The 19811-nt window shown below is 41.1% G+C and overlaps 1 protein-coding gene across 8 annotated transcripts in view; it reads left to right on the top strand.

Annotated features, from left to right (window-relative positions):
• Nucleotides 1-19811, top strand: part of SPOCK3 (SPARC (osteonectin), cwcv and kazal like domains proteoglycan 3) — an 83448-nt gene that overhangs the window by 60059 nt on the left and 3578 nt on the right. The window contains exon 2 of one of the 8 annotated variants that reach the window (XM_070048247.1): nucleotides 1-19811. This exon is cut by the window's left edge and continues 9030 nt beyond it. The exons of the other annotated variants lie outside the window; for them this stretch is intronic. The gene's annotated coding sequence lies outside the window, so the exon portion shown is untranslated. 8 annotated transcript variants of the gene reach the window in all.

The following is a 19811-nucleotide window of genomic DNA, read 5'->3' as shown; positions in this document are numbered from 1 at the left end:
GGTGGAGTGTTTAGATTTTTCCATGCACAACATCATGTATTCTACAATGTTGTTGAATTCAGTTATTGTTAATAGTTGTGTTGAGGAATATTTCATGTTATGAATATAAGAGCATGTCATAGAGGCTTAAAAGTTTACCTGTGGAAAATTTCTCTGTTGTTTGCCATGGGGGAATTAGAGTAGTACCTGGCAGACTTGTGGACTGACATTGCTGATGAAGTGCATGGGTTCACCCATTGGTTTATCACTGCTTTCTGTGCCCCCCCCCCCCGACTCCCAGTGAGACAGTGAGGCTTCTTACAAGGTTGTGTGCTGAGTGTTGCTGTCCGCAGCATATAAGTAACATGATCTCATGGGATCATTTCAGACATTTGTACCTGCACCTGGGTGATGCAGAGTCTTGTGTGCTGTGAGATGGTGAGTCTGGATGCACCAGATGACTGCCGGCTGCCCCTCACATGCTGCCAGGCACCACCCAGGACATGTAAGAAAGTAGTTGCCTCCTCTGCAACTGTCTCAGATGGTGAAGTGCCGTATCTCAGACACCAAGGAAGTCCACATAGAGGTACACACCTTGCTGTGGATGGAGACACAAAGCCTGCTCAAAGACTGGACAGGGACGCATTGAGAAGGGCAACCTTGCCGTGTTCCTGACAGGAAGTAGTCTATAAATCACCGGGCAACAGAGTTGGCAGCTGGCAGCTCTCACGGAACTACATCAAGATCCTGTCCGACTTGTCTGGAAAGCACAAACAGATGGCGTCATGTTTGCACAGAGGGTGACCATAAACTGTCCCTTTTTCTACTGCAGTGGGTGTCCAGAGCATGTTAAACACCACACTACAGAAGGAGCCTCTATATTTCCGTGTATGGCGTATAATTAAGAAAAAAAGAGAGCTACTGAGGCTGTTAGGCATTCTTCAGCGACTATGTGCAGCCCCCACTCCTGAATGGCAAAGCTGCCCGTAGGACAGTCCCATACAAGGTACCTTGGACCCAGTGGAATTATTCATTCACTTGCTTAAGCGTTATTCATTGTTTCATTGAAAGACAAGAAGACAAATTTCCCATTGGCTGGATCACTCCACTTGAGTGGCAAGGGCCCAAATATCTGAGCCATCCTCTGTTGTTTCCCAGGGTATGCATAAGCAGGAACCTGGATTTGAATGCACGACCAGGTGTTGATCCTCTGTAATTACTCTGTAATGGGATGCTGGCACCAAAGATGATGTCTTTAATTGCCATGCCAAATACAATGTATTGATGCGTTTATATTCTAATTTATTAGAATGGCAGTGTGAGATAGAGAAAAATGTTTCCATCTGTTGGCCTCAACCCCGGAGCCTGCAAACATTATGGAAGGGCTAGGCCAAAGTCGGAAGCCAAGAACTCCATCCACTTCTCTCACGGGGGTGGAAGAGACCTAAGTATCTGACCCAATGCCTGCTACCCATCAGAGTGTATATTAGCAGGAAACTGGACTGCAAGAAGATTGTACGGAAATCCAGGCACTCTGATATGGGGCGTTGATAACCCAAATGGCATCTTAACAACTCTGTCTCAGTTCCTTGGCTATTGTTATATTGTAATGATTTTTTATTTGGAAAAAAAAAAAAACATTACGGAGGGAGAGATATCGGGATATTGTCCAATCCACTACCTCGCTCTCCAAATGGCTGCGTCAGCTACAGATTAGCCAAGGTGAAGCCAGGAGCAGGAACTCCATCTTCTTCTCCTACATGGGTTGCAGAGGCCTGAGATCTTCAGACAGGATCCACTGTCTTTCCTTGCACCTTAGGAGGAAGCTGGAGTGGAAGCATAGCAGCTGGGGCATGACCCAGCACTACAATATGAAATGGAAGCTTTGTTAGCTGACGCCTTACCTGCAGTTCCACAACGTCAGCATTCCCGTCGGTATTTGTAAGAGCGGTCCCACCACAGGACCAAGCAAAATTTCTGGCCCTGTTGGCGTCCACTTCAGAAGTTAATCAAGCTATGCAAACGCTACGCACCCTGGGAAATAGCAAGGTGGACACGTAGAGTGTTCACAGCCAGAGTTTCGTTCAACATCTCCCTGCAGTCCAGTGCTATGTAATCGAATGTGGTGCTCTCTGACTTGCTCTGATCCATTGTGTACATGATGGGACCTATTCTGAGCATCAACAACAAAGCCAATGGCTTTGCAGGCTGCACTGCTGCCTACTGGCTCACTTCAGGCAAGTCTCATGAGTTTCTCCAGACCCTCTGGACACCACGGATGCCTTCTAGACAGAAGACCACCAGAGATTCAACAATGGTAGGCTTCTTCTGCACACGAAGGTAAGCTGTCATCACCAGGCAACTTTATGGATGGCAACCACCGTGTAGTAGGGTCACATTATAGAGCCTTGTGGATCATTGGGCACTAACTCCTACGGCATTGTGATCTTTCCCAGTAGAGTGCATCTGCCCAGCAATATTCATTGACAGACTATGGAGAGGACATGCCCTTGGGTCGACTGCCATGGCCATCATTAAGACAGGACCCAACCTCTTCCCATGAGTCCTTGTGTTGCTTCTGCCCACTGCTCGGCTGTCATTTCTGTTCCTTGGTATGGACAGCCTAACACTTCTGTTCTTCACCTAGATCAAGCCCAAGTCTTTTGTACTGATGTGGCATGCTTGCCTAGAGCCTGGACATTTACCACACACCTCCCTATATTGTCAGCACCCTAAAATAGCCACTCAGGCAAGACAAGTGGGGAATTAGCATAGCTGTCCCTGATGTAGTAGAAGTATTGTCTGAAATACGCTGAGTCATCTATTAACCCACTCATCAAGCACCTTCTCAAAGCTGGAGGATAGGATTGGAGGCATCCTGCAGATTACCACGACCTCAAGAAGGTCATGCCTCGCTTTGAATTCGCCTTACTTGACATTACCAGGCTGCCCCTGAGAATTTTGCCATTATTGGTGTGGCAAGCATTTTATTGTGTCCGGTGGAGATTTGGGGCCATTTACTTTTTAACTTGAAGGCCAACACTGCACCTTTCTGAGACTTCTGTGGGCTGCCTCTGGTCCCCCAGGGCTCGTGGTCTGTGTTAACAGGCTCTGGCTGGCCTTCAGTTGTCATCTAGCATCCATGTTGAGGACATTGTTTCAACTGATAATCAAGAGGAGGAGGAAAAATGGGCCTCAAACATCAGCATCTGACGACTTGTGCCAGTCGGTGTGGACCTTAGTCCCATAGGAGGTGAGAGCTTGCAACCTCAAATTTTTGGTGTACGTTTTGAAAAAGGAATTCAGAAAAATTCCTCAGCAAATCCCCATATAACTCCTTCTCCTCAGTGACTCCGTTTCAACCAAGGAAGCCCAGCACATTTTCACTTTGTGATAACACCAACATCCTCACCTCTGGTGAACCCTAAGACCCACCTATCTCACCAGTCACCCACAAGGCTGCATCTTGGCGGATAGTTTGTGGTTCTGAGGCTCACATGGGTAAAGGACTTGAACTTAGCTGTGAGCTTTTAGTGACACTACTGTTTGACTCACAGAGAGTTTGGACTACCTCATTCAGCATTATGAGCTGTGTCCTGGCCTCCAGCCACTGGGAATCTCAAGTTAGATGGAAGTGGGCAGAACGTGTGATCATCCTACTGGTCCTTGAGCAGCCCACCCTTACTCAAGGCCATCTTGAAATTCACATGTCCACCAATTCTTGGGACATCACCAATTGCTAGTGGCCTTTGTGTGGCCTCAAACTGGATAGTCCATACCCTTACATTGGAGTACCCCCTTTGGTGGGACACTGTTGATATCTGTGCTACGGGCCTAACCTCACTGACCAACTCTCAGCTATTTTGATTGCCAAAATTCTACTGCCTTTTAATGTAGCAAAACCGCACTATGTATTATCTGCATCCTTGCTTTCATAGTGGAGTCTCCCTGGCTTATATTATTTGGGACATCATAGGCCTGTCGACTTGGATTTCAGCTTGTAGCTTTCCTATTGTATCCAAGTCAGTTGTGGAAGTCCCCAAGGAATGCCTGCTGTGTAGACAAAACTGTCATTCCTCTTTGTTGCACGGTTGCACTTGGAGTGGTGATTATTCACATGCTACCTGGCCAGTGGATTTTATTGACCTGCTGTAGCAAATGGCACGTGCTTCCTGTTATGTAAGCCAACACCAGACTTCTCCTTGCTTCTTTCTTCATGGCTGAAAATGTCATCAGAGTCTAAGTACGTCATCCCTGGTGCATTACACATGGGACCAAAAGTATCTGAAATACTTAGTTCCTGTCCATTTGGTGTATACACAGCGATGGAGTTTCTAGTTCATGTGAAGGTTATGTTTTTTTTTTTTTTTAATTTTGAAGTTAACAATAATTGTACCTACTTAAGGGCTGCTGTATGATGTTTTGGTACATGTCTGTAATGTGTCCTGATTAAAAATGGGGTGATCAGTATTTCCCTTTGTTTGTCAGTACTTATGATTGAAGTCTTGGGATTTCTTCTGTATGTTCATACAACACATACTCCGTTATCGTGAGCTATCCTCTCCATTATTCTGTGTAACATTAGGAAGTTATTTCTTTGATCTTACTCTGACTTGGTACCCATCATCCAAACTCCTTGCATTTTCCCTCCAACCTCTTACATCCTTTATTAATTATTATATATTCAGATTGGTGTATTTTAAAGATTTATTTATTTTTATTTGAAAGGCAGAGCTGCAGAGAGAGGGAGAGACAGAGAGATGTTTTCCTTCTGCTCCTTCACTACCCAAATGGCTGCAACAGCTGCAGCAGAGCAAATTCAAAGCCAGGAGCCAGGAGCTTTTTGTGGGTCTCCCAAAGTGGATGTAGGGGCCCAAGCACTAGGGCCACCTTCCATTGCTTTCTCAACCCATAACCAGAGAGCTGGTTCAGAAGAGGAGCAGCAGGGGTAAGAACCAGTGCCCACATGGGATTCTGGCACCACAGGCAGAGCCTTAACCTACCATGCCACAGCACTGGCCCCCGATTGTTTTTAGCTTGTGTTTGTGAGGGAGTGGGTACAGTATTTGTCTTTCTGTGTCTGGATTGTTTTCACTTACTTCCAGTTCCATACTTCTTGCTTCAAGTGACAGGACTTCATTCTTTTCAAATGGCTGGATAGTATTCCATTTTGCATATATACAACAAACTCCTGACCACTTAGTCTGATGAACTCTCCGCTCATTTTGTTTGCCAAGATACTATTCCCTTTTAGTGAGACAGAAATGCAGTCTACTTTATCTGCATGCTTGCCCTCCTAGTGGGGACTGTGGTATGAGAATGAGTTTCTGCTCCCGAGCATATCTGATTTGGGGACATCTTCTGCCTGTCAATTTGGATTTCTGATTGTGGTTTTCCTATTCCATCCAACCCAGTTGGAAAAGTCCCCCAGGAATGTCTGCTTTGCAGACAAAACTTAAATCATTCCTTTTTCTCCCACGGTGGCATTTGGAGAAGTGGTTACTCTCACATGCCGTTTGGCAGGTGGGTTTTATTGGTCTGCTGTTTCAAGAGGCAAGTGATTATCGTTGTTGATGGGCACACCAGATGCTCCTTGCTTTTTCCTTCATGGCTGAAAATGTGCTTCAGACATGGGACTGTAGATGTATGAACTGCTCCCTGGTGCTTCAGACACGGAGCTATAGATACACAGAACTACTTACACTTAGTTCCTTTCTGTGGGACATGTACCCAGTGGTGGTGTTGCTGGTGCACGGTATGGTTCTGTTTTCTGAAAATTTTGACATTAGCAATAATTTCACATACCTAGGGTCTACAGGATGATGTCTCGGTGCATGTCTGCACTGTGTCCTGTTGAAAAATGGGATAATCAGCATTTCCCTTTCTTTGTCACTATTTTATGACAGAAGGCCTGGAATTTCTTTTGTGTGTTCATGTAACATATACTAGGTTATTGTGAGCTAGTCTCCTCACTGTGCTGTGTAACGATAGGAACTTATTCCATTGATCCGACTCTGATATTGTGCCCCTCATCGAAACTCCCTTCATCCGCCGCAGTGCCTGCCATCCTTTATTCATCATTATGCAGTCAGGTTCTTAGCTTGCGTATGTGAAGCCGTGCACGTGTTACTTGTCTTTCTGTGTCTGGCCTTTTTCACTTAACATGATATCCTCCAGTTGCATACATTTTGCTGCAAAGGACAGGATTTCATTTTTAAATGGCTGAATAGTATTCCATTTGGTAGATACACAACAAATTCTTGATCTCTTTATCAGATGATGGATTCGTTGGTTGATTCCATAATTTGGCCGTTGTTAACAGTGCTGCAGTAATCATGGTGGAGCAGGTGTCTCTTAGATCCAGTGATTTCATGTCTTTTGGATGTATACAGAGTATTGAGATTGTCGAGTCATATGGCAGTGCTATTCTTAGTTTTTAAGAGATCTCCACGGTGTTTTCCTCAGTGCTTGTACTCATTTGGATTCCCACACTCAGTATAGGAGAGTTCTCCTTTCTCCATATCCTTGCTAGAATTTTTTACTTTTTCTTTTTGATAGGCATTCTAGCGTTATGAGGTGATATCTTTTTGGGGTTTTGATTTGCATTTCTTCTTTTAAAAAAAAAAAAGATTTACTTGAGAGGCAGAGTTACAGACAGAGAGGTAGGCACACAAAGGTCTTCCATACACTGGTTCAGTCCCCAGATGGCCACATTGGTGAGAGCTGAGCCCATCCAAAACCAGGAGCCAGGAGCTTCTTCCCAGGTGGTTGCAGGGACCCAAGCACTTTGGCCATCTTCCACTGCTTTCCCAGGCCATATGCAGAGAGCTGGATCAGAAGAACAGCCAGGACATGAACCAGTGCCCACATGGAACGCCAGCCCTGTGGGCGTAGGCTTAGCCTAGAATGCTGCAGTGTGGGCCCCTATTTTCATTTCTCTGATGGCTCGTAATAGTTTTTTTCATATATTTGTTGGTCATTTCCTTTTTTTTTTTTTTCTTTTGAGAATTGTCTTTTTAGGCCCCTTGTGCCCATTTCTTAACTGTATTGGATGCTTGATTTTGAATTTGTCGAGTTCCTGATATTCTGGCTATTAATCCTTTGTTGGATAAGTAAGTAGTTTGCAAGTATTTTATCCCTTCCCATTGGTGGTTTATTCACTCTGTTACTGTTTTCTTTGCTGTACAGAAGCTTCAGAGTTTGATCTAGTTTTACTTTTGCTACCTGAACTTCTGGGGTTTTAAACAAAAAGTCATTGCCTCTGCCTCTTTTAAGAGGTGTCTCCCTATGTTGTATTCCAGCAATTTCGTATTTTCGGGTCTTTGATCCATCTGAGTTGATTTTTATATGTTGTGAAAGACAGGCATTTAATTTCATTCTTCTATATATGTCTATCTAGTATTGTCAGCACCACTTATTGAAAAGACTTCGGGATTTTCATCAAAAAATCAGGTAGCTGTTATTTATGTATGTTTGTATTTATATATTTTTTTCTCTTTTCATTGATCTTTGTATCTATTTTCATGCCAGTTTCATCCTATTTTAGTTACTATAACTTTGTGAAATCAGGTATTGTTATGCCCCCAGGTGTGTATAGGATCACTTTGACTTCTCTGGGCCTTCTCTGGTTCCATATGAATGTTAGAAGCTTTTTTTCTGACGGTTTAAAGAATGTCATTGGTATTTGGATAGGACTTGCATTGAATCTGTAGATTTCCTAGGGAATATGAAGATTTAAATGTTAATTCTTCTAATTCATGAACAGGGGATGTCTTTACATTTTCATGTGTCTGACGATTTATTTCAGCAGTGCTTTATAATTTTATTGTGATCTTTCACTTATTTGGTTGTATTTATTACTAAATATTTAATTTTTGTAGCTGTTATAAATTTAGGTTTCTTTTTTCCTGTTTCCTATTTTTTATTTAAAATATACAAATTTCATATACTTCATATATAGAGGTTCAGGAAGATGGTGATACTTTCCATTCAACTCTCCATCCCACCTCCACCCTCCTTCCTTTTCCCTCTCCTCTTCCCATGCTTACTTTTTACAAAGATCTTAAACTAACCTTTTCAGAGGATCATTATTGGTGTGTAAGAATGCAACTTTTTTTTTTTTTTAACATTGATTTGGTATCCTGTGACTTATTGGTTTATCACTTCCAACATATTTTGACTGCGGTGTTTTAAGTTTTTCCGTCTAAAATCAGGTCTTCTGAAAAAACAGGTATTTTGATTTCCTCCTTCCCAATTTTCATCCTTTATTTCTTTACTTTACCTGAGTACTCTGGTGAGTACTTGAGATACTGTATTGACTAAGAATGGTCTATGTGGAGTTCTTATCTTGCTCCAAAACTCTGATGAAATATTTTCAGCTTTTTCCCATTCAGTATGATATTGGCTATTGTTTATCATTTAGCTTTGATAATTTTGAGCTATATTTCTCCTGTACCTTGTTAGTAGAATTTTTTTTTATCATTAAGGGATTTTGAATCTTGTGACGGGAGCATTCCCTGAATCTGTTGAGATGTTCATTTATTTTTTGTTGTTCGTTCTGCTGATGTGATTTCATTGATTTTTTTTTTATAGATGCTAAACCACACTTGCATTCCTGTGATAAAACATACTTCTTCATATTACATGTTGTGTGTGTGTTTGTATATATGCATATATCATACATATGTGTATATATGTATATATCATACATATGTGTATATATATATATCATACGTGTGTGTGTGTGTGTGTGTATATATATATATGGTATCTTTTTGATGCATTGTTGCATTCATCACGTTTGCAAAGACTCACAGCCTAGAAAGTGGTTGAAATAAGAAAGCTTGAAATCACTACCCATGCTTTTTCAATCCCAGAAAATCCAAAACATTTTCCCTAGGCCACAGAGTGACAGACTATACTAAAGAAAATATTCAAAACCTAATTCCAGGGACTGGCACCGTGGTGTAGTAGGCTAAACCTCCACGTGCAGCATTGACATCCCATATGGGTACCAGTGCATGTCCTTCCTACTCCTATTCCAATCGAGCTCTCTGCTATGGCCTGGGAAAGCAGTAGAAGATGGCCCAAGTGCTTGAGCCCCTGCACCCATGTGGGAGACCTGGAGGAAGCTCCTGGATCCTGGATTCAATTCGGCCCACCTTTGGCAGTTGTGGCCATTTGGGGAGGGAAGCAGTGGATTTAAAACCTTTCTCTCTGTCTTTCCCACTCTTTGTCTATAACTCTCTCAATTAACTAAATAAATCTCCCCCCCCCCCCAAAAAAAAATTGCTTCCAATGACAGTAAACCTTTCTGTATAGATAGAACAATGTGAAATTCCTTCTGTATGGATAAGAATAAGTTGCATGGTCTAGTTTTGTATTCATTCAATAAATGTTTCTTCATATATTTCAAACTGAACCATTAAAAATTCATAAATTGGGAATTTAAGTCAAATGAATACAGTCTCATATAAATTTCAGCCTGTCAATGGACTTCCTTGGATGCTGGAGACTGCCCCTCTGCACCTGGATTCTGGAATCCTTCGGGCGGGCACCCGTCCTTCTCTTCTCTGACTTCTCTTTCTATTTACACTCCCCAGATCATTGAGATGATAAATAGCATAGGACTCAGGGGAGATTCTCTATCTCCCTGAATTTCAGATGTCTCATCTGTAGAATTATTTTTAAGTTTTTTTTTTTTTAAGGTGGAAGTAATTTAAAGTATAATGCCATGATGTACACACTAGGTGCTCCAGAAATTAAAAAAAGTATGTTTACCTCAGGAAAATAAAATTAGGTTTAACTAGGAAACTGAACGTCAAAGAAGGAAAACAAATCATCACTGAACAACAGAACAGCCATTGTAGTTTTTTTGTTTATAAGCTGGGTCCCCTTTTTGTTTTTGAAATCCTTCTTGTGATTCAGCTGACCTTTCCTTTTTTTATTTTAAGGGTTTTATTTTATTTTCAGTTAGTCTTAACAGATTCAATATAGTTCATAGATACAGTTCTTGGGAATAATAGAGGAAGGAGGAGAATGGGTGGGAGAGTGGATGGGAAGAAGGGTAGGGTGGGAGGTATCACTATGTTCCTAAATTTGTATGTGTGAAATACATGAATTTTGTTTACCTTAAATGAAATCTAATGAAAATGTTAAGTGAACAAATGTCATGTATTTAATATATATGCAGACTTAGGAGCATAGTAATGTTTCTTCCTGGTCTCCCACATGGTGGGCATAGGGGCCAAAAAATCTGGGCCATTCTTTTCTGCTTTCCAAGGCACATTAGGAAGGAGCTGGATCAGAAGTGGAACAACTGCTACTCGAACCAGCACTCATATGGGGTGCCAGTGCTGCAAGTGGCAGCTTAACTCCCTACACCACAAAGCCAGGCCCAGTTCCCCTTTCATAGCAGCTGTCACAGTTACAGTTTTACATTTTTAGTGGGGTGATTGCATGAATAACCATCTCCGGTGCTCTTCTCTAGCATCAGGGTGTTCATAATGCACCCGTCATCCAGTATTTTGTGTGGTATGAACACTGTGAGTTTTTTAAGAAAGATTTTGTTTAATGAATACAAATTTCATAGGTACATCTTTAGGAATATAGCAGTTCTTGCCCCCATACCCACCCTCCCACCCCCCAGTCTCATCCCACCTCCTGCTCCTTCGCCCATGCCATTCTTCATTAATACTAACTTTTACTTATCTTTATATACAGAAGCCCAACTCTATATTAAGTAAAGATTTCAACAGTTTACCCTAATGCACACACACGAAGTATAAAGTACTGTTTGAAGACAAGTTTTACAGTTAATTCTCATAGTACAACTCATTAAGGACAGAGGTCCTACATGGGGAGTAAGTGCACAGTGACTCCTGTAATGTTGATTTAACAGTTGACACTCGTATTGATGACATCAGTAATCACCCGAGGCTCTTGACATGAGCTGCCAAGGCTATGGAGGCATTTTGAGTCCATAAACTCTGTCAGTATTTAGACAAGGCCATAAGCAAAGTGGAAGTTCTCTCCTCCCTTCAAAGAAAAGCTCATCCTTCTTTGATGGCCTCTTCTTTACCCTGGAACCTCATTCACAGACATCCTTCATGGTGATCATTTTTTTTTTTTTTTGCCACAGTATCTTGGTTTTCCATGCCTGAAATGCTCTCATGGGCCTTTCAGTCAGATCCAAATGCCTTAAGGGCTGATTCTGAGGTCAGAGTGCTGTTTAGGGCATTTGTCATTATGTGAGTCTGCTGTGTGGACTACTTTCCATGTTGGATCATTCTCTCCTTTTTAATTCTCTCTATTGTCATTAGCAGACACTTGGTCTTGTTTATGTGATTCCTTTGACACTTCATCCTATCTATATGATCAGTTACACACCTAATATGATCACTTTGATTAGTAAGGTGGCATTAGTACCACCCAGCTTCATGTGATTTGGAGTCCCATGGCAAGTTTTTAGCTTTACCCTTAGGGGTAAGTCCATGGGAACTTTTTGCTGAACTGTACATCTCTTCTCTTTCTTATTCCATTTCTTATTTTTTTTAACTGGGATCTATTTTCAAATGGATTTAAACATCTATGATTAATTCTATGTTAAGTAAAGAGCTCAACCAGTGGCATTAAGTAGAAAAAAGAGCATAGTGAAAACAATAAAAGCATAAACTATTTCTCGACAGTCAAGACAAGGGCTGTTCAAGTCATTGCTTCTCTTAGTGTCAATTTCACTTCTAGAGGTTTCCTTTTAGGTGTCCTGTTAGTTGTCACAGATCAGGGAGAAAGTGATATTTGTCCCTTTGGGACTGGCTTATTTCACTAAGTATGGTGTTTTCAAGATTCCTCCATTTTGTTTCAAATGATGGGATTTTTTTTTTTACTGCAATGTAGTATTCCATAGAGTACATATCCGTTAATTTCTCTATGCAGTTTTCCATTGATTGGCATTTAGGTTAATTCCATGTCTTAGCTATTGTGAATTGAGCTGCAATAAACATGGAGATACAGATAGCTCTTTTGTGTGATGATTTCATTTCTCTTTGGTAACTTACAAGGAGTGGGATGGCTGGGTCATATGGTAGGAATATATTCAGACTTCTGAGGTTTCTCCAAAGTGTCTTCTATAGTGGTTTTCACCAGTTTGCATTCCCACCAACAGTGGATTAGGGTACCTTTTCCCCTACATCCTCACCAGCATTTCTTGTTTGCTGATTTCTGTATGTGAGCCATTCTAACCGGGGTGAGGCAAAACCTCATTGTGGTTTTGATTTGCAGTTCCCTGATGGTTAGTGATCCTAAACATTTTTTCATGTGTCTGTTAGCCATTTGGATTTCCTCTTTTGCAAAATGTTTGTTTAAGTCCTTGGCCCATCTCTTAACTGGGTTGTTTTTTGTTGTTATGGAGTTTCTTGATCTCTTTGTAGATTCTGGTTATTAATCCTTCTTAAGTCATATAGTTTGCAAATAATTTCTCCCATTCCTTTGGTTGCCTCTACACTTTCCTGACTGTTTCTTTCGCCATACAGAAAGTTCTCAATTTGAAGTAATCTCATGTTTAATTTTGGCTTTGACTGCATGCACCTCTGGGGTATTTTCCAAGTACTCTTTGCTTGTGCCAATGTCTTGCAGGGTTTTTCCACTGTTCTCTAATAATTTGATGGTGTTGCGTCATAGATTTACATCTCCAATCCATGTTGAGTGGATTTTTGAGTAAGGGGATAAGGTAGGGGCCTTGCTTCATACTTCTGTGTATGGAAGTCGAGTTTTTCCAGCACCATTTCAGGAAGAGACTGTCCTTGCTCCTGGGATCGGTTTTTTGGCTCCTTAATCAAATATAAATTGGGTGTAGATGTGTAGATTGATTTCTGGTGTGTCTAGTCTGTGTGTTTCATTGTTCTATCCATCTGTTTTTGTACCAGTACCAGACTATTTTGATTATAACTGCCTTGGAGTATGTCTGGAAAACTGGTATTGTGATGCCTCTGGCTTTATTTTTGTTGTATAAGCTGACTTGAGCTATTTGAGGTCTCCTGTGTCTTCATATGCATTTCAGCATCATTTTTCTAGATCTGAGAAGATTGTCTTTGGTGTTTTGATCAGTATTGCATTGAATTTTTAAATTGATTTCAGAAGAATGGACATTTTGATGATATTGCCTCTACCAAACCATGAACATGGAAGGTTTTTCCATTTTTTGGTATCTTCTTCTATTTCTTTCTGTAATGTTTTGTTATTCTCATTGGAGAGATCTGTGACATCCTTGCTTATATTTATTCCAAAGTATTTGACTTTTTGTAGCTATTATGAATGGGTTCGATCTTAGAAGTTCTTTCTCAGCTGGAATTGTTTGTGTATACAAATGCTGTTGATTTTTGTGTGTTGAATTTATATCCTGCTACTTTACCAAACTCTCCTATAAGTTCCGGTAGAGTCTTGGTGGCATTTTTTTGAATCCCCTACGTATAGAATGATGTCATCTGTAGCTAGGAAATTTTGATTTCCTCTTTTCTAATTGGTATCCGTTTGATTTCTTTTTCTTGCCTTAAGGCTCTGGCTGAAACTTCCAGGACTATATTGAGTAGCAGTGGTGAGAGTGGCCATCCCTGTCTGGTACTGTATCTCAGTGGGAATGCTTCCAAGTTTTGCCCAATTTGCTTAGAGTTTTCGTCATGAATGGCTGTTGTATTTTATCAGATGCTTTCTCTGCATCTATTGAGATAGTCATATGGTTTTTGTCAGCATTTTTCTAATGTGATGTATCACATGGATTGATTTGTGAATGTTAAGCCATCCCTGCATACCAGGGATGAATCCCAGTTGGTCTGGGTGAGTGATCTTTCTGATGTTGGATTCAATTGGCTAGAAGTTGTTGAGGATTTTTGCATGTATGTTTTTCAGGGAAATTGGCCTGTAATTCTCTTTCTCTGTTGCATCTTTTTCAGGTTTAGGAATTAAGGTGGTGCTGGTTTTGTAGAATGAATTTGGGAGGATTCCCTCTCAACTGTTTTGAATAGCTTCAGAAGAATTGCAGTTAATTCTTCTTTAAATGTGTGGTAGAATTCAGCAGTGCAGCCATCCAGTCCTGGGCTTTTCTTTGTGGGGAGGGCCTTTATTAATGATTCAACTTCTGTCTTGGTTACGAGTCTGTTTAAGTTTCCTATGTCTTCATGCCTCAATTTAGGTAGCTTATATGTGTCTAGGAATTTCTTCTACATTTCCCAGTTTGTTGGTATACAGCTCTTTGTAGTCATTTCTGATGATTTTGTTTTATTTCTGTGGTGTGTGTTGTCCATTTCCTTTTTCATCTCTAATTTTATTGAATTGGGTCTTTTTTTTTTGGTTAGTTGGGCAATGGTGTGTCAGTTTTGTTTATTTTTTTAAAAAAATTAGCTCTTCGTTTTGCTGATCTTTTAAATTTTTTAATTCAATTTTGTTGATTTCTCCTCTAATTTTTTTCTTGTTTCCTACTAGTTTTGGGTTTGGTTTACTGTTGTTTTTTCCAGATCCTTGAGATGCACGTAGCTCATTTATTTGGTGCTTTTCCAGTTTTGTGATTTCGGCAGCTATTGCTATAAACTTTGTTTTTAACACTGCTTTGCTATATCCCATAAGTTTTGATATGGTATGTTGTTGTCTTCCTTTGTTTCCAGAAATTTTTTGATTTCTCTGTTGACTTGTTGTTTGACCCACTGTTCATTCGGGAGCATGTTGTTCAGTCTCCATGTTTGTATATGCTCTAGAGATTCCTGAGTTGCTGATTTCCAGCTTCATTCCATTGTGGTCTTAGAAGACGCATGGTATGATTTTGATTTTTTTGGAATTTGCTAAAACTTCCTTTATGGCCTCATATGTGGTCAGTCCTAGAGAAAGTTTCATGCACTGCTGATAAGAATGTGTATTCTGCGACTGTAGGGCGAAAAGTTTTCTAGATCTCTGTTAGGTCCATTTGGTGTATAGCGTCGATTAAATCTGCTCTTCTCCTGTTGATGTTCTTTCTGGTTGATCTGTCCATTGCTTAAAGTGGAGTAGTGAAGTTCCCCATTACTATTGCACTGGAGTCTAAGTCTCCCTTTAAATCCTTTAACATTTCTTTTAAATAGCCAGTTGCCCTGTGATTAGGTGCATATATATTTATAGTAGTTACATGTTCCTGTTGAATTGATCCCCTAATCATTACATAGTGCCCCCCCTCTTAAAGATTTATTTATTTGATAAAAGATCTGTCTGCACTTCAGTGTTTATTGCAGCTCAATTCACAATAGCTAAAACATGGAATCATCCTAAATGCCCATCAACAGTAGACTGGCTAAAGAAATATGGAATATGTACTCTATAGAATACTATACAGCAGTAAAAAATGAAATTTGGTCATTTGAAACAGAATGGAGGAATCTAGAAAACACCATACATAGTGAAATAAGCCAGTCCCAAAGGGACAAATATCATATGTTCTCCCTGATCAGTGACAACTAACTTAGCATCTAAAAGGAAATCTGTAGAAGTGAAATGGACACTATGAGAAACAATGACTCGATCAGTGCTTGTCCTGACTGTCAAGGAAAAACTTACTGTTTTATTCCCTTTAGTATTTTTTTTTCTACTTAATACTATTGGTTGAACTCTTTCATTTACACACAAATATTCTTAGGTGTTTAAATTTAACTGAAAAGTGATCCCTGTTAAATATAAGAGTGGGAATAAGAGAGGGAAGAGATGTATAGTTTGGCACATGTTCTCTCGGACTTACCCCAATGGTAGAGCTAGAAATGTTCCATGGGATTCCAAATCAGTCCCATCAAGGTGGCATGTACCAATGCCATCTTACTAGCCAAAGTGATCAGTTTCAGTTCATAATTGATCAAAAAGATAGGATTAAATGTCAAAGGGACCACATAAACAAGACTAGTGTCATAAATAAGAGTGTCAATTGTTATATCAACAACAGGAGTCACTGTACACTTGCTCCCCATGTAGGATCTCTGTCCCTAATATGTTGTACTATGCAAATTAATGGTAAAACTAATCTTCAAACAGTACTATATACATTGTGTATCTGTGTAGGTGCAAACTGTTGAAATCTTAGTATATACCAAGTTGACCTTCTGTACATAAAAATAATTGAAAATGAATCTTGATGAAGAATGGGATAGGAGAGGGAGTGGGAGATGGGAGGAAGGTTATGGGGGGGAAAGCCGCTATAATCCAAAAGTTGTGCTTTCAGAATTTATATTTATATTTAAAAATAAAAGTTTTTAAAAAAGAAAAAAGAAGATTGATTTATTTGAAAGAGTTACATAGAGATGGCAGAGGCAGAGAGAGAGAGATCGGGAGAGAGAGAGAGATCGGGAGAGAGTGGTCAGTCAGTCTTCCATCTGCTGGTTCACTCCCCAATTGGCTACAATGACTGGAGCTGTGCTGATGGACTTGGGCCACCTTTCTCCTGCTTTCCCAGGCCATAGCAGAGAGCTGGATTGGAAGTGGAGCAGCGAGGTTTCAAACCGGTGTCCATATGGGATGCTGGCGCTTCAGACCAGGGCGTTAACCCACTGTGCCACAGCACCAAGGCTATCCTTTGTCTCTTTCAACAGTTTTTGTGTTAAAGTCTATTTTGTCTAATATTAGGATGGCTACACTACCTCCTTTTGGATTCTGTTGGCATGGCATATCTTTTTCCACCCTTACACTTTCAGTCTGCATGCATCTTTCTTGATGAGATGTGAATCTTGTAGGCAGCAAATAGATGTTTTTTTAAATCCATTCAGCCAGTCTGTGCCTTTTAATGGGGGAGTTGAGGCCATTTATATTCAAGGTGACTATTGATATGTAATCACTTTTTCCTGCCGTTTTTCCAAAAATATTCCCATTTTTTAGTTTGAATTTTCTTTGAGCTTTCACTGATTGATTTTCTTCCTTCACCTTCTTCCATAGTGATGACAGTGTTTCTGTGTGCGACTCATCCTTAAGCATTTTTTGTTGGGCTGGACAGGTGGCAACAGATTGTTTTAATTTCTCTTTGTTAGGGAAGGTCTTTATTTCATTTTCATTCATAAATGAGATCTTTTTGCAGGGTATAATATTCTGGGATGACAGTTTTTTTCTCTTAAGACTTGGACTAAGTTTCACCATTCTCTCCTAGCTTGTAGGGTTTCTGATGAGATGTCTGCTGTGAGTCTAACTGGAGATTCTCTGAAAGTAATCTGGCGTTTCTCTCATGCATGTTTTAGAATCTTCTCTTTAGGTTTTACTGTGGTGAGTTTGATTACAGTGTGTTGTGGTGAGGGTATTTTTTGGCCATGTCTATTAGATTTCCTGTATGTTCCCTGTACTTGGATGTCTTTTTATCTCTCCAGACTGGGGAGGTTTCTGTTAATATTTCCCTAAAAAGGCTTTCTAATCCTTTCTCTCTCTCCATGCCTTCAGGAACTCCTAGAACCCAAATGTGTGTGTGTGTGTGTGTGTGTGTGTGTGTGTTTATAGTATCCTGTATATTCCCAACCGTGTTTTTTAGGTTTCTAATTTCCTCTTCTTGTCTTTGGTTTGACTGTATTCTTTCCTGTGCTTTGTCTTCTAAGTCTTATAGTCTTTCTTCTGCTTCACCAATTCTATTGTTAAGGCTCTCAGTTGCATTTTTGTATTTGTTCTGTTGAATTCTTCGTTTCGTTTGGATTTCTCCTTCTGATCTCAATTTCATGGGAGAAATTTCCTTTCATATGCTGTATGGATTTCAGTAGTTTGTGCGTTTGCTTCTGATTATTTCTGTGTAATCTTATGATCAATTTTTTGAGCTCCGTTTCTTGCATTTCTTCCATCTCATCATCTTCACAATCTAGCATGGAAGCATTGTGTTTTTTTGGGGACTTCATGTTGTCTTCCTCCTTCTTGTTTCTTGAATTGCTGCATTTGTTGTTTGGCATTTGTGGAGATACTCATTGTTCTTTTTTTTTTTTTTCCTTTTTTGCTCTGGTGTGTTTTATATTTGTACTGTGACTGTGTAGATAAGTGGAATGTCTGCTTTTGAATCTCTATAGAGGCTTGTAGTGGATGTGGCCTGAGAGCTCTGTTCAGTTCTCCAGGGTTAAGGGCATGCCTATGTTGACACACCCAGGTTGGGCATGATAAATCTCGCTCTCTCTTTTTTATCAGAAGGGAAAGTTTTTCTGCTCAGCTGAGCTCCTCTCCTTAATGGAGTCCAGTACCTCAGCGCTAGCCCCAGTGGCTATAATATTCATCCACTCTGTCCCAAGGAGCACACAAAGGATCTGTGCAGTCCTCAGTGTAAGTTCAGATTCTCCAGCGATGTCTCTCTCCAGGTAACCAGGAAGCCCTGAGCGTGTGGAGTCTCCCAGTGTGAGTGCCCAGAGTCCCAGCCATGCTCCCTCCCACACTCCCTCAGTTTTTTTCACAGTCCCAGTACAGAAGCCTCACATAGTCACAGGCTCCTATCCCCCTGTTAGTTCTCCCCACCAGTCAGGGTCTGCACTCAACTAGTTGCTGGGCATGGACACGAGCTGGCACAGCTGTTACATATGTCCAAAATGACACCTGCTCTATCGGCTTGTTACAGGATGCCATTGTAAAGTGATTGTCCTTTTTCATTTCCCTCCTCTAGTTTAGCTGGTACACTATCCCCCATGGGGTTCCAAGCTGGGTTCCCTCTAGGTTCTTCTTGCAGCTATTTTTGCCACTGGCTTGGGCTGCTGTAGTCTTGTCTCACCCCCCCCCCCTTTCCAATGCTGGTGTGTAGGCTCTGCTGCTGGAGACCTGAGCCTGGGCACCCACACCATCTATGTATGTCCACCATGTCCCTTTAATTTTGGTAGTGTTTCCTTTGCTGTTTTCTCCCTAACTCTTCTCTGAGACTATACTCTGTCCACTTTTTTTAAAGCTATCTTCTCCTGGGCTAGAGCAGTAGGCTCCCTCCCTACTCTGCCATCTTGGAACCCAAGACCAAGTACTGTGAATGTGAAAACCAGAGCTTGACCATGTATGGGGCAAGTTTTCTTGCTTTTGAAAGGAGATACAAAATAACAGTGGTGGAAATGTGCTGATGGTGGAATGTGGGGCATGAGAAGAGTGAACACAGAGTACCTGTGTTCAGTCCTGCCTCTGCCTCTGCTTCTAATGCAGTTTGCTGCTAATGCGCATTCTGAGAGGCATCCATTGTTGATTCAAATACTTGGACTCTGCCACCCTCCCAGGAGACTTGGCTGGAGATCCAGGCTTCTGAACTTGGCCAAGTGTAGCCACAGCTGCTGTGGGCATTTGGAGAGTGATCCTGCAGATGGAAAACCACTTTCTTTCCCTATAGATTTCAAAAATTAGAGATAATTGAACAATGTAAAGGAATATGTTGCTGTGTGTTATGGATTGGTTATCAAAGTATTCGGCTCAGGAACTGGTGGGAGTCACCTCATATATTAAAAGTGGTTGGGGTCAGGCTGGTGCCATGGCTCACTATCTAATCCTCTGCCTGCAGCACCAGCACCCGGGTTCTAGTCCTGGTTGGGGCGCCAGTCCAGTCCAGCTCTCTGCTGTGGCCCGGGAAGGCAGTGGAGGATGGCCCAAGTGCTTGGGCCCTGCACCCACGTGGGAGACCAGGAGGAAGCACCTGATCCTGGCTTCGGATCGACGCGGCGCACCAGCCGTAGCAGCCATTTGGGGGGTGAACCAACAGTAAAGGAAGACCTTTCTCTGTGTCTCTTTGACTGTTTAACTCTGCCTGTCCAAAAAAAAAGTGGTTGGGGTCCTTGAAAGATGGCACTTTGATATTGAGTGTGATCAGACTGTGATGATGAACGGTTTGGCAGGAATAAGAGTATCCTACTTTG

The sequence above is a fragment of the Oryctolagus cuniculus genome, chromosome 8 (assembly GCF_964237555.1).
Source record: "Oryctolagus cuniculus chromosome 8, mOryCun1.1, whole genome shotgun sequence".
Lineage (NCBI taxonomy): Eukaryota > Metazoa > Chordata > Mammalia > Lagomorpha > Leporidae > Oryctolagus > Oryctolagus cuniculus.
Note: the sequence above shows the minus strand (reverse complement) of the source record. Positions and strands in the feature narration are given on the sequence as shown.